This window comes from Felis catus, chromosome F1 (genome assembly GCF_018350175.1).
Source record: "Felis catus isolate Fca126 chromosome F1, F.catus_Fca126_mat1.0, whole genome shotgun sequence".
NCBI lineage: Eukaryota > Metazoa > Chordata > Mammalia > Carnivora > Felidae > Felis > Felis catus.
The window spans coordinates 6,849,776-6,863,472 of NC_058384.1; the positions used below are offsets into that span (position 1 = coordinate 6,849,776).

General features: G+C 41.8%; 1 long non-coding RNA gene across 1 annotated transcript in view; it reads left to right on the top strand.

Moving 5' to 3' along the window:
• LOC123382866 overlaps nucleotides 1–11,641 on the top strand; it is a 55,891-nt gene extending 44,250 nt beyond the window's left edge. The window contains exons 3-4 of the long non-coding RNA XR_006591956.1: nucleotides 9,830–9,980; nucleotides 11,591–11,641. This is a non-coding gene — a long non-coding RNA (uncharacterized LOC123382866). The remainder of the gene's footprint in view (nucleotides 1–9,829; nucleotides 9,981–11,590) is intronic.
• Nucleotides 11,642–13,697: the final 2,056 nt, after the last annotated feature.

The window sequence follows — 13,697 nt, forward strand, 5'->3', positions numbered from 1 at the left end:
GCAGGGCTCAAACTCATGGACCGTGCGATCATGACCTGAGCCAAAATTGACAGTTGCTTAATCGACTGCGCCACCCAGGCGCCCCCATCTCATGTAGTCTCTTACGAAAACTCTGCGGAGGTGGGTTTTCTTATCTTCACACCACAGATAAGTAGGGCACTAAGAGATTAAACAGCCTGCCCAGGCTGCACCCCAGCAAATGACAGAGCCACACATTCACCAGAGGTCAGCCGTGCCTAGGGGCCACTGCTGTTCCCCGCTGCTGTTTGTCAATCAGTTCGTGTTTCTTATTAAGAAGGAACTTCTTACGGAACACGATCAGTTCCAGGTTTTCTTCCAGTTTATTACTCTCTTTTGGGGGATATTGCTTTTCGTGTTTGCTTTTTTAATTTGGAAGGTAAGAGAGGAAGAAAAGCTGGGGTGGTTACTTTTCTAAATGGATTCTGAGAGGTATTTTCTCCTTGCGGGAAGAAGAGAGATCTGTGTGTGGAAAAATAAATCTGGTCTTTGTTACCTTTCTTTCTGATTTCTCTAAAAAGTTTTTTGTACTAAAAAGTTTGAAAAAATATAGGAAAGTAGGAATAATAATATAATGAATACCCATTATCTACAAATTCTCCTTCCTAGATTAAAAACAAGTTATCTCTAAAAATACTTTACCCGTGCCCTTTCATGCCTGCTCCCAAAAGAGAGAAATTGTCTTCCGACTAAGGCTTTGAATTAAGATCTGATGTTAGCTCCTTCACTGGCAGACGCTGAGTTTCTAATAAGATGGCTCTTTCTGGAGTTTTGAGATCTCTTCTTTCTATCCACTTACTACTTCCCCTTCATTCTGAGACATAAGAAAGCTCCTTCGGTAGCCATCTTCACAGGGAAGCTTCTAGAATTAATGAGCTGAGAGAGATGCCATTTTGAGCTTCTTTAGTAAAAAAAAAAATTAATGTACAGCCTATTTCTCCCGCTTCGCTGTATTTTTAGAATAAGAGACTGTCTTATCATTCTCTTACACTTACACTCAACAGACACCACTCCAGGATTTACTGCAGGATAGAAACTGGGGCATGGTTCTAATTGAATAATGATAACAAGAAGAGATGCAGGGCCATTCTGAGACATGAAAGTATGAAGAATAATTAACTGATAACAGAAAGGATAAAGCCAAGCTAGTTCTTCATTTATTCAAGTAGCAAGCGTGTACAGAGCACCATAAAGTTATTTCTTACATCAACATGCATTTGCTCATTTATTTTTGGCTTTGTAACTAAACTTTAATTATTTTCTATGATGTCACAAAATAGCAGAAGCAAAGGTGTCCCAGCTCTACCTTTATTAGTTTCGCAACCCAGAGCAAGTAATTTCCTTTTGGGAAACCTCGCTGTCCTCAAGTGCAGCGTGGAGATAATGAAGGGACTCATGTCATCGGGTGCTGAGAGTGTCAAATGAAATAACTCATGCACAGTGCCTGCTTCCTAACAGGTGCCCCCTGCGTGGGTACTGCTGTTTCTGTGCTGATTGCATGGTTTCAGCCATTGTTTGGAATGACATTTACAATTTACAAGACTCCCAGAAATCCACAGAATGACTCTGTGCTTTCCGTCTCTGCAACTCTGGATTCTATAGGGTGAGAGATGCTGGTACCCAGAGGGGGCATACTATTGCTAAGGTTCCCATTGAATTTTGAGGTATGGCTGCCTCCTGAGCCCTGTAGACAACTTGTGTGGATGACAGACAAGAAGAGGTGTCATTGTTTTGGTAAGGGTCATTGGCCTTGAGCTTCCGGAGGGGACAGGGTTGCTGTTGTGCAGGGGTAGGGAGGGATCTGTAGGAAACCAAGATGATCCACTTGGGTGCTTCTTGGGACTGTCTTTCACAACTATGACTGCAAATGGACAGAGGTCGTAACCTTGGCCTGAGCAGGACATGTTTCAGAAGTGATGGTCTGGTTCATGGCCCGGGTAAGCTGATGAGATCAGCAGGGATGCAGCTAATGATGAGGGCAACTGAGGATGATAGTGGAGGAGGGAGATGATGGGTATCCTTGCAGCCCCAAGGTCAACCAGAGTAGAAGGAGGGCAATTCTTCCTCCTAACTAGCCTTCTTTTTCTAAGTTTCTGCCACTGGATATGGGACAAGACGTTTCCTGAATGTATACAGAGAAGCGAATCCAAATGGCACGAAGGGTGGCCTCTGATAGACACCGAGTCTATACCTTCAAGGGAAGACTTGCCACCCAACTGTGGGAGTGACCAGAAGGCAACCTCCAGTTACCTGCTTTTCAGGGTCTGCCTCGGCATTGGTACTACAGGGCTCCTGGCCAAGAGGATTTTCTGGATGGACATCACAATTTGACTTTGCTCTTTGCACAGATCCTATCCTTTCTATTCACAGGTGTTCATCCTTTGTATATATCTTGCATCCAAACTTTCTCAGCATTTGCTTCTAGAAAACTCCACCTGTGACAGCACCTGTTTCCATTTGGAACCAAGGCACTGGCTAATTCCATACACCACCTGCCCCCTGTTTTTGTTCTGTTCTTTCTAATTTTATTGGGTATGATTGTATTTCTTATTCATAACAATCATTGACTATTTTCCACCAATGTCGCTTAGTGTCATTTGCAAGACTTATGCAAGGATTCATTTGTGCTATAAGTTAAGAAATAGAAATCAATTCTGGGCAACTAAAGGGGGAAAAAAAGGAGATGAAAATTTGCAAGACAATGGCACAGCCCACAGAATCCAGGAAAAAGATGATTCATCTGGATCCAGGGAAGAAACGATCCTGTGGGAGTTCTAAGGTATTTAGGAGCAAGAGTTCCGAGGTCTCTTTTCTGGCAGAGTACTGTTATCAGCTCAACTTCCACCATTGCAATGTTCCACTCCAAGCTTTTCGTGCATAAGAAAGGAAATGTGACCCACCAGCTTGTGTCTGTTTCAAACTGGGGATCACAGAAGGAGCTGTTGGAGTCCCGTAGCTGAGAAAGGGCTGCTCCCACAGAAGGGGACCGCATGATGACAGCTATTCCAAGAAGCATTTATTAATTTTGGTAATAAATCAATGATGGGGTGAGTTTCAAAGACATGCTTGGTTGCCAGAAACTGTGTTAACAGCGTTGAAAAAATATAGGAAGGTTAAAAGCTTGATTTTGGTGTTTCTTTTTCTATTGTAGTTCTGCCAGTCTCTCTCTTCTTTGCTTGGTCTTTGGTGAGACGGTCCTCTGGCTCTTTTGTACCTAGAGACAGTGTCTTTCCCAGTGGCCTGGCAGCACATATTGTGGAGATCTTGGTTTTTCTTCCTCTGTCCCAGGGTGACCAGACTCTTTCAGGTCAGTAAACAGAGCATAGCTCCAACTGCTGTCATCTCCTTCTTAGCTCTGAAGAAATGATTCTAAAAATCTTGGGCCTTCTGTATTTTGGTAACTTTGATAGAGGGAATCATTGCTTCTAATCCATTCTATTGTTTCAGGAGTAATTGCATTCCTGAAGATAAATTTATGAGCCGTGTAATGTTATGAAGCCAAAGCCAGATAACCACAACATGTTTCTCTTTTCACTTTCAGTCATAGAAAAGTGAGGTCCATAATAATTTTCCAAATGGAAAAATTTGTTCAGCTGTGGTATCTACTAGCACCAGCTCTTTCCTTTCCCTTTATGTGGGCTCCCTTTTGCTCTATGCTTAAATGTCCCATTGTGCCTTTGCGCTACATGCCAAAACTGTGAGCTAGCCCCAGGTCCTTCTGGAAGCACACAGTATATATGTCTTTAAATAAATAAAGATAAGCCATCTTTTCTCTTCCTTCCTCCAAAATAGAAAATAGCCATAGTGGTTTATTTTAGAGATAAGAAAATGGAAAGGTTTTGATGAAAGGGAAGTGACCAAATTGTAGATAACTGCTGGGCCTTCCACAGAGTGAGATGGACATTTATAGAGAGCACACAGGTTCTTGGCGCCAAGAAGGAAACTTCAAAACACACAGCCTTTGTCGGAACTGCCACTGTGACAAAGAGCCACCATGTCCATCTGACATAATGGGTACCCATGTCTTGTCTTCTTTTTTTTTTAAAGCAGTTGAACAAAAGACCTGTCGTCTGTATACTCTGCATTCACTTTATCTGAGAAAGCATCCAAAAAAGGGATCCTTTTGGGCTAATTATCCCTCTTGGCAGAAATTGGAGTTGTATTGATATGTGTGATTTCTGTGGTGAAAGCTTCTGTGTTTTGGGCGCATAATTTTCAAAGGATATAACTTGCACTTCCCTTCCTCGGACAGTTAACATGTTTAGGTGGATGACCAGTGTTAAGGGGGCCATCAATTCTGGCAGTTTCCATCTGTGGACAGAAGATGCTGTCCCAGTGTCTCCCTGTTCCATTCCATAGGCATAGAGTTCACCTGTAGTCCTGAGTAACCTCCTGTAAGCTACAAGGTATGGGGCTGGGGAAGAAAGTTCTCTGTGATTGAAGAGAGCAATGAGGGCAGTCCTCCAAAGTCTGCTGAAGGTATGGATTTTGAAAACCAGAGCAGGAGGGGGCACATGAAGACACAGTGGGGGACGAGCTATTTCATTTCATCTCCTGGTGCGGCGGATCCTTCAAAGTGCTATGACTGATCCACCACCATTCCAGATTCTCCTCAGCATGGCTAATACTTGTGCTGGTCTAGACAGCTTGTCTGGTTAGCTGATCCAGATTTTCATCCATAAGGGATCAGAGTCCTTATTTATCATACCTTTGTCAATCCATGGTTGCTTTAATTGTCTCTTCACAGATTAAACTGGACATGAAGATATCAAGATATTTCCTAGTGAATATCTGTGTCATAAATATATTCCTCTTTGCCCCCATTATGTAGCAATAACCCTACCAATGGTAGATTACCCTTGCTGATACAATTTCTTTGCCTGCTGGTCTACCAGTGTAACCTAAAATCACCTGACAAGCTATGAATTTAAGTATAGAGGACCCTTATAGTCCCCAGGTGGAGGAGTTCCTCTTCTGGGAACAAGGTACTCTAGACCTTCAGAACCTGTTTGCCTCCAGGGGGACATTAGCAGTGATGATAAGAGTCTTTCCACCCCTTGGTTGTTAGACTGTTGTATTCTACATATGTAGAACACAGAACCATATAAAGACCACTGGTTTAGGATACGTACTTCATTCTGAAGGACAGTGCATCAACATTGCAGAATGTCATCTCCATGTTAGTGCCTCAGCTGCACCTTCAAATGACTGCTTCATCATCATCCAGGCTGATGGCATCTGTGTGGTGCAGCACAGTATGGTGTATGATCATGGAATACCATAGACCATGTTCATGGTTGCATGTCCTTTGGTAATAAGCCGGTCTCTTGGTCCAGGGTGATATTACATGAGATCCCACTCTGTACATAATTGGACATCGTAGTACCCTATTAATGTTGACTAGTGCTGTTACAGGTTGGATATGCAGCAGTGGCAGTGGCTAGATAAGCTTTGATGAGAGGGAGCTTTTGGTTTGGGGCCCAGGCATGGCCTCCATCTGTTAGACTATGGCTGAACTCTGCCCTGGCCCATTTTGCAAGCACTGGGATTGCTAATACTTACTGGATGAGTCATTCTGTCTACCTGGTTGTTTAGCACCCCTTATGCCGTGGATACTGTCTGGTGAGCAATAATATGGAGCGCAAAGAATTGCTCACGTTGAGCCCACTCCCACATGCTTCTCCATATGCCTCTTCTCCAGGTTGTTCACTACAACCCTATGACAAACCAGCTAAACACTACCCCAAAGGCGGGAATGTGTGCATATCCCTTCTTTCTCTCAACAAAATGGACAACCAGATGCCTTCTGAAGCCCCACCCACTGGGAGGGCTTGCTCTCATCGCGGGGGTTCAGGCTCATGCTTGAATGAAACCATAGTACAGCAGCAATATTTGTTCCAGCTCACACCAGCATATCAAGCTGACCCTTCTGTAAGCCAGCCCCAGGATTTTTCCATGTCTGACAACTGGTTGTAGAGAACTGCAGTAGGAGGCCATAGATGTGAGTTGAGGGAGACACATGGGTGCAATAGGGTGGGTAATGCTAGAGCCTGGCCACCTGTTCATGCAGCTCACTTGTGCTCAATGGTCCTGCTTGTGCCCAATCCACAATGTACTGCCTCCATTGTACAACAGATTGTGGCTTTACTCAAGTGGCTTTATGACTTGGTTGGTCTGATAGCACCCAGCTCATGATGGGAAGCTCCAGTTACGTGGTCACTTGATCTATGGTCAGAGCTCAGTCTCCAGAAGGACCCAGTCTGCCAGAAGATGCTTTCAAATGGTCTTACTCCAGAATCCTAGGAGCTTGCACTGAAACTTTCCTATTGGAGTTGGCCAGATACACAGTTCAGCGTCTGTCTACTACAAATAACACTAACACCATGGGATCTGCTGGCCCACTGTAGAGCTTTCTTTTGTTCTGGGCTCCATTCAAAGCTGTAAGACTTCTGAGTTTACTGATCAATGAGTTGAGCAGTGTTCTTAAGTTTGGTGCATGCTACATTGCACTCTGAGGAGGCTACTCAGAGCAGTATTTCTTACTTAGTGGTAGAAGCTGCAAGATGTAGTACTTATTCTTTTATTTTTACTTTTTTAATTTGAGAAAGAGGGAGAGAGCACAAGCAAGTGAGAGGGACAGAGGTAGAGAGAGAGAGAGAGGAAGAGTCTTAAGCAGGCTCCATGCTCAGCGTAGACCCAGATGTGGGGCTCTATCCCACGACCCTGGGATCATGACCTGAGCTGAAGTCAAGAGTCAGATGCTCAACTGACTGAGCCACCCAGGTGCCCCAGTAGTACTTATTTTTTAACTTGGAAGGGAGATATCCTGGCATGCCCTAGACCACTAGACCCCCAAAACTTCACCAGTGTGCTACATCTCTGAATCTTTGTTGGGTTTTTCTACCCTCTCTGGACTGCATGTGTCTCATCAGGACATCCAGAGGGACTGCCACTTCCTGCCTATCAGATCCAATTGTTAATTGGGCCAGTGTGCTACTCTGTAGAATGTCTAAACAATAAAGTTCTCTTTAGGGAATACTATAAAGAGAACAGGAGTGTTAACAGCCCTGGGATAAGATTGAATTTTTATTGTCCTTCCCAGTTGAATGTGAACTGCTTCTGGTCCTCTTTCCTGGTGGCTTATTGACAAGGATGAAATTATCAGATCCACAGACACATCCTGTGTAAGATGCTGTGTTGATATACTCTACTAAGGATAAAATTGCCCAGCAACTACAATTAGGCCGTTTCTTGATTTGGTTTGCAGTTGTCTCTATCAAGCACTATGACCCATCTGTCTACTTCAGTGGTCAGACTGGGATTAAGAGGGGGGTATGATGAGGTTCTCTACTACTGCAAGCTTGAAGTCTTTGAGAGTGGCATGAATCTCTGCTAGTCCATCCACATAAGAGATAGTGTTCTTTTTTACTGGCAATCTTGGTGGGAGAGAGGGAGGAACAGTTTTAAGGGCTTCTTCTTGGCTTTTCTTAATGATGGCTCTTACCTCACAAATCAAGGGGCTAGTGTGAAGATTCTACTGTATGCAAAGTGTGTCCACCCTTCACATTGTTATGCACTTGGGACCTGGGAAAGGACCCCTGTGGATGCCCCAGAGCCAGGACCCCATTCATCATCTGTCCTCTACATGACTCCACTCTCACATGGGACCTTGATAACTTTGGATTCCCTGTTGAGGGTCAGAAAAGATGCTGTATCCAACAGGACCTGTCCTGTCAGAAAAAATAAAGGGGTTGCATTCTATCTCCTCTATAACCCATTTCTACCAGCCCTGTTTTTCAACATGTCCTTTGGGGTCTCTTTGGCTTGAAGGGGCACTAATGAGCTGAAATTTCCAAGCAGAGCTTAATCCAAAGTGTGTATTTCTATCTGAGCAGTTAAAATCCAGGGCAAAACCTCTTTGTCATAATCGTTCTAGACCTCTGTTTCCTTATCTTTTCCACCTTTATAAATCTGCATTCTAACATAGAAAGGGATGTGAACAGGAGGTGATTTGAGAAGCAGTGTGCTTATGAAGTGTAGGGGGGAAAAAAGAAATTATTGTCTAGCAAAGAAAGTATCTGGTTCACACTGAAAGGCCCCCAAATTGGACATGTGTTTCTAGCCCCAAAGAGCTTTTTTAAAATAAGTAAATGCTTTTGCCTTGGACTTCTACTTAATAGAAGTAAAGCAGCTTTAGGACAAGGCCTGCTTTTGGAGAGATTTGGGTGGTTATTAGTTATATATCCAAGAAAAGGAATATTTTCTTTTTTTTAAATTTTTTTTTCAACGTTTTTATTTATTTTTGGGTCAGAGAGAGACAGAGCATGAACGGGGGAGGGGCAGAGAGAGAGGGAGACACAGAATCGGAAACAGGCTCCAGGCTCCGAGCCATCAGCCCAGAGCCTGACGCGGGGCTCGAACTCACGGACCGTGAGATCGTGACCTGGCTGAAGTCGGACGCTTAACCGACTGCGCCACCCAGGCGCCCCTAAAAGGAATATTTTCAAATTTGGGTGGTTGACCTATAAAATGAGCTGAATTGATCAATAGATCCTTTCATTAATTTATTCAATGAATATATATTAAGGAACCTACGATGTTCCCAATTCTAGTAGGCACAAGGGACTCACTAGATCAGATGTAATGACATCTGATGAGTGTGGTGTCAGGGTCGACAGGGACAATCTGGGAGAACAGAACCAGGGTCCAGCACTGGGAAAGGTTGGACCAGTTGCTGCTTAGATATTGGGGGTAAACTAGCGATAAGAAAATGTCATTTTACTAATTCAGTTGTTCTGTTAATCTCTAAAGTCTATGTCACTATCCTGGCAGCTATGTCCTCTAGGGACATGTGTGGAACATGAGATCTAGCATTACTAAGAAATAAGACCAAAGCAAATGTTCCCTTTGCACTTTCTGTTGGAAGGTAATACGATTTGGGCACTAAACTGACTGATAGCTAAAAGCAAGACTTTGCTGGCATTATTCAACTCCTTTAAAAGTGCTCAAGGCCATTAAATGTTTTTCTAACACACATTCAAGATGTTTTCATAAGTTTGGGGCCAAGTTGTCCTCCCTCCCTGATTTTGTCTCTCCTTGCTGTCTTTCTTTCTGGATTTGGCCATCTTTATAGATTTCTATAAAAATTTCCTGTGGTTTTACATATCAGTATCTTCAGAAATATCTTGAACGCCATATTTCAACTCCATTCTGCACATGTTTACTCTATATTAGGGATCTGTGTTACTGACCCTTCTCTTGGTCACATCATTTCTGTTCCCCTGCCCAGTCCTTCTGGATTAATGTTTCACTAGGACTCTATTCTGGAGTCTTGCTGTGACTCTGCCTCTAGATATCACCTGTGGCTGTCTCTCCCAGCTGCATTGTCCACAGCCCTAGCCTCAGCCAATTCTAAGCCCAACCTCTCTGAGAACCTCTGCACAGTCGGCTCCCTAGCCCCCACCTACAGCAGAGGGGTCCGGACAATTTCAGCTTCTACTATACACTCTTCACTCTACACTCACTATAAAATAGAAGCTGATAATTAATTTACTCCAAGCAGTTCACGATTGGAAAAGATACAGCATCTAATATCTATATCATGAAGTTTTAACTTCTAACAGCAGCTGATACTTTAAACCAAAGCAAAAGAATACGATAGTTATGTTTCAGACAATATGAGAAACTAATGGAGGCTATACTTTAGTGCAAGATGATCACATTCTTCTAGAGTGGCTCACAACTAAAATGTCTTTCCTTGTTAACATGTGGCTTAACATAATTCATTTTGAAAACGCTTTCTTTTCTGTAGTCATGATGGAGGGTTTTCAGCTTCCCATTCACATTTTGGAGAACCAGGTCGCCCTGAAGAATTCAGCCATTCAAAACGATACATTTGGCCATGTGAATATAGTGGATATCGATTCACCAAATTGGATGAATAGCTATCTTTTTGTGGTAAGGTAGGTAGGTGTGTGTGAGTAGAGTGAGTAGGCATCTGTGCATGCGGATAGAGATGCATGTATGAGTAGCAAGAACCTGATGGAAGTGATGAAAATATCGGCAGGTGCCACCATGCTTGAATGTGTGCCCATTTTGATTCACTTGCTGGTCAGCCCAGCGGGATCTTGAGCGGTCAGGGCTGTACCTTGTCATCTATCCTTTCTTCGGGCTCTAGGACGGGGCCTGGCACAAGTTCAGATTTGGCAAATATATACAGATGGCATGAATTGCAGCAAGTGGTAGAAATGTCATAGAGTCATAGGGGACCTCAAAGGTCTTCTAGTTTAAATCCATATTTTGCAGAGAAAACAGTGCAGCCAATGATGAGTGTGCAAATCTGTTACAGTTTGTCGGTGGCAGATCTAGTCTCACACCTAGACTTTCTGGCTCCAAGTTCCGTGCTCTTCATGTTGCTCTGGGACTGAAGAATTTTTAAAAAGTAGTTTGAAAAATTGTTAATCAGATAACATGTAATATAATGCAGGTTTATTTCTGTTTAATCTTCTGAGCACAAGGCTTTGGGATTGTTAAGCCTTTGAAACCGAGTGCAATATTTGAAATTAGCCATTTTCTTCTGATCAAGACATTTCCTTAGGGAAGAATACTAGAAACGCTAGTGGAGTTCACCTGAAATTGCTTCCTGGTAATGTCAGCTATTGCTTCTTAAGCCCCGGAAGGTAGATTGATAGATCTTGCATGGCTTGACATTAACAATTTTCTGTGACCCACTTTTATATAAAAGATCATGTTTGAGGGTGAAGAAAGAAACAGACAGATATCTAAATGAAGAAATACCTATTAATGGAAAAAAGGAGGTCTGAGCTTCTTCTTTCTAAAATATATTAAGGGAATTGCAAAACACAATGAGAGGATGTGTAGTGCTACAAAGAAGAAAGTGGAATATAAATGAAAGTCAGCTGAAAGACATTTCATGATTTTTTTTTGTCCTTGCTTCTCTTTGGTAGAGTGACTTCAAACCATGGTCCAGTAATATTTTCAATGAAATAAATGTTATCTTTATTCAGATGTGAAAGGGTAGATGCAAGAGTGATTGAGTGAGAGAGAGATAGAAAGACAGAAAGAAAGAGTGACTGAGGATAGGAGTGAGATTTTATTTTTAGGAATCTTATTTGAAAAAAGTGTTAATAACCTTCAGAAGAGTATGATGTTGAATTCTGGCCTACAAACCACTGTATACCACTGTGATCATAACCGCACCCAAAAGCATTATTAAACTGTGGGATCGAAACCAAAAAGACCCAAGATACTAACCAGAAAATCATGATGATTGCAAAGATGTAGGCTTTCTAACTTTTCTAACATATTCTCTTGGTATCTTTATTATTATAGTTAACCAATAAAAAATCACCAACTTAGATTCAGATCCAAGAATATAGGAGATGAAAATAACTACAAATTATGCTTCCAAGCAATGAAACGATTATGGCACTGAATCATTATATGTACCAAGTGTACAATAATTTTCTTTCTTTCTTTCTTTCTTTCTTTCTTTCTTTCTTTCTTTCTTCTTTCTTCTTTCTTTCTTTCTTTCTTTTGTTTTATTTTACAGGACAACAGCATGATCAGGGAAGAGGGGCAGAGAGGAAGAGAGAGAGAAGCCCAAGCAGGCTCCCACCTCAGCACTGAGCCAGATGCAGGGCTCGATGCCACAACCCTGAGATCATGACCCGAGCTGGAATCAAAAGTTGGATGCTCAACCAACTGAGCCCCCCCAAGCACCCCTACAAGAATCTTATTTCTTATTTTCTTCTGATTTATGCTTCTTCTAAACCTGTGGGATTGACTAAAATATAACAACTTCATACCTTTGCTCCAGAATAATTTCTAATAATCTTCACTTATCAATAGCTTAAAAATGGAGATTCCAGTAGTCTATGGATTCTTCCACGTTCTGATGGCAAATTGGGGGTGTATAAATGATTTCAGATTCTTAGTTCAACACTCAATGAAATCTGCCAAACAGGGTCCTCTCAAATGCAACTATACTTTTGTCAAAGTTATAGGGTGTTTCTTTTACTTTATAGAAAAATTATCTCTCTGATCACCAGGGTTTGTGGAATTGCTCCCCATAAAGGTTTGTGGGCAGGATGCCACTGGCTGATGTAAGATTATAAGAGAAGAATAAAAATCACAATGTGTTCTGTATGTCAGTTAAGAGGCTGGTTTGAAATGATGGAACCAATCCTGGAAAATTGTCTTAATCAGCAGTAAAAATTTTTCCATTTGACTGAATGTTGCTGAAGAAGTTCATGGGTTTGTAAAAGAGGAGAGCAAGAAAAGAGCTTAAAAATAATCATAAACCTTTTCCTTTTTATAAATCAGGAACCTTGGAGATCAAGGTTAAATAACTTGTCCTGAAACTCAAAACTAATAAGTAGCTGGAATAGGAAATAAACTCTCCTACCTTCCAGACTGATTATCTTCCCCAAGTTACTTATTCTTCACTTAATATTGGATAATCTGGCTCCATATGAGCATCAGCAAAATCCACTCCCTCATTTACACATGGCTTGATAAATCTAAGCCTAGGTTTATGGACAGGATACAAAGGCAAAAAACTCAAAAGGCCAAATTTCTCTAACCTGATCTTTCCTTATAGACATTATTTCAGGCAAGTTCCCTGCAAAAATACATCCCGAAAAGTCAAGAACAAAAAGGTGACCACAGTGTAATTTTAGCATGAGGGTGGGGAGGTTGAATTAATAAACTTAAGGTTTATATTTAAATCTGGATTTAGTCTTGGGTGGCAGTTCTCAAAACTTTAGCACCACACAGCACTCTAACTCAAAAATAGGACTTCAGAAAAGGAATGACTCTTGTTGAAATCTGAATGGGAACTGTATTTTTCTGGCATACTGAAAAGAAGGGCTCTTTCCAGGGCTGGGTTCTTACAAGTCTTGGTATTTATGCAAGAAGTGAACTAACACAATTTAACAATGTTTTTAGCAACACAGATTGAAACAAAAAGGAATTCTCTGCTCAATCTGAAGCGAATCAGAACATTTAATTAGCCAAAATACTCTGAGCATCTGGATTAGTTCAGTTTTTAGTGGCGGAAAGATGGTGAATTGGATTTACACTGAATTGGATTTACATTTGGATGCACGGTGGGATTCAAAGCAGGATGTGCTGTGTACTGAATTTGGAACTGGAAAACGATCTGTCAGGTGCTGAATTTCAGGAAAGTCTTTATCATTGAAGAAGATGTTGAAGGGCATTAAAGAAGGAAAGCAAGGTGACATCATGATCATTAGCAAATCCATGGAGAAGCCAAGCTCGGAACACCGCACGTGCCACTGGCTAACGTGAAAAATTTGGCGAGCTATAGTCACTTTGTCTGCAAGGAAGAAAACAGTCTACTGGACATTCCTTGTTTTGTGTAAATTGATCAGTGTGTCAGTGCTGGGCATGTACAACGTAGCTTTATGCCGTGACATGGACAGAGCTCCACGTCTTACAGTTGTGACTGGACTTCTCTCTCCGTGGGAAGAACTCCCTAACCTTATCCCTTAGCCTGTATGAAAAAAAGTCATGATTGCTTCCTTGCTGTGTTATCAAAAGATCTTTCAATGTTTTCATTAAATAATACCAAATCTTGAGTTTAATGTTTATTAAAAAATTTCAACCAAAAAAAACATTAGTTATTTTATGAAAGA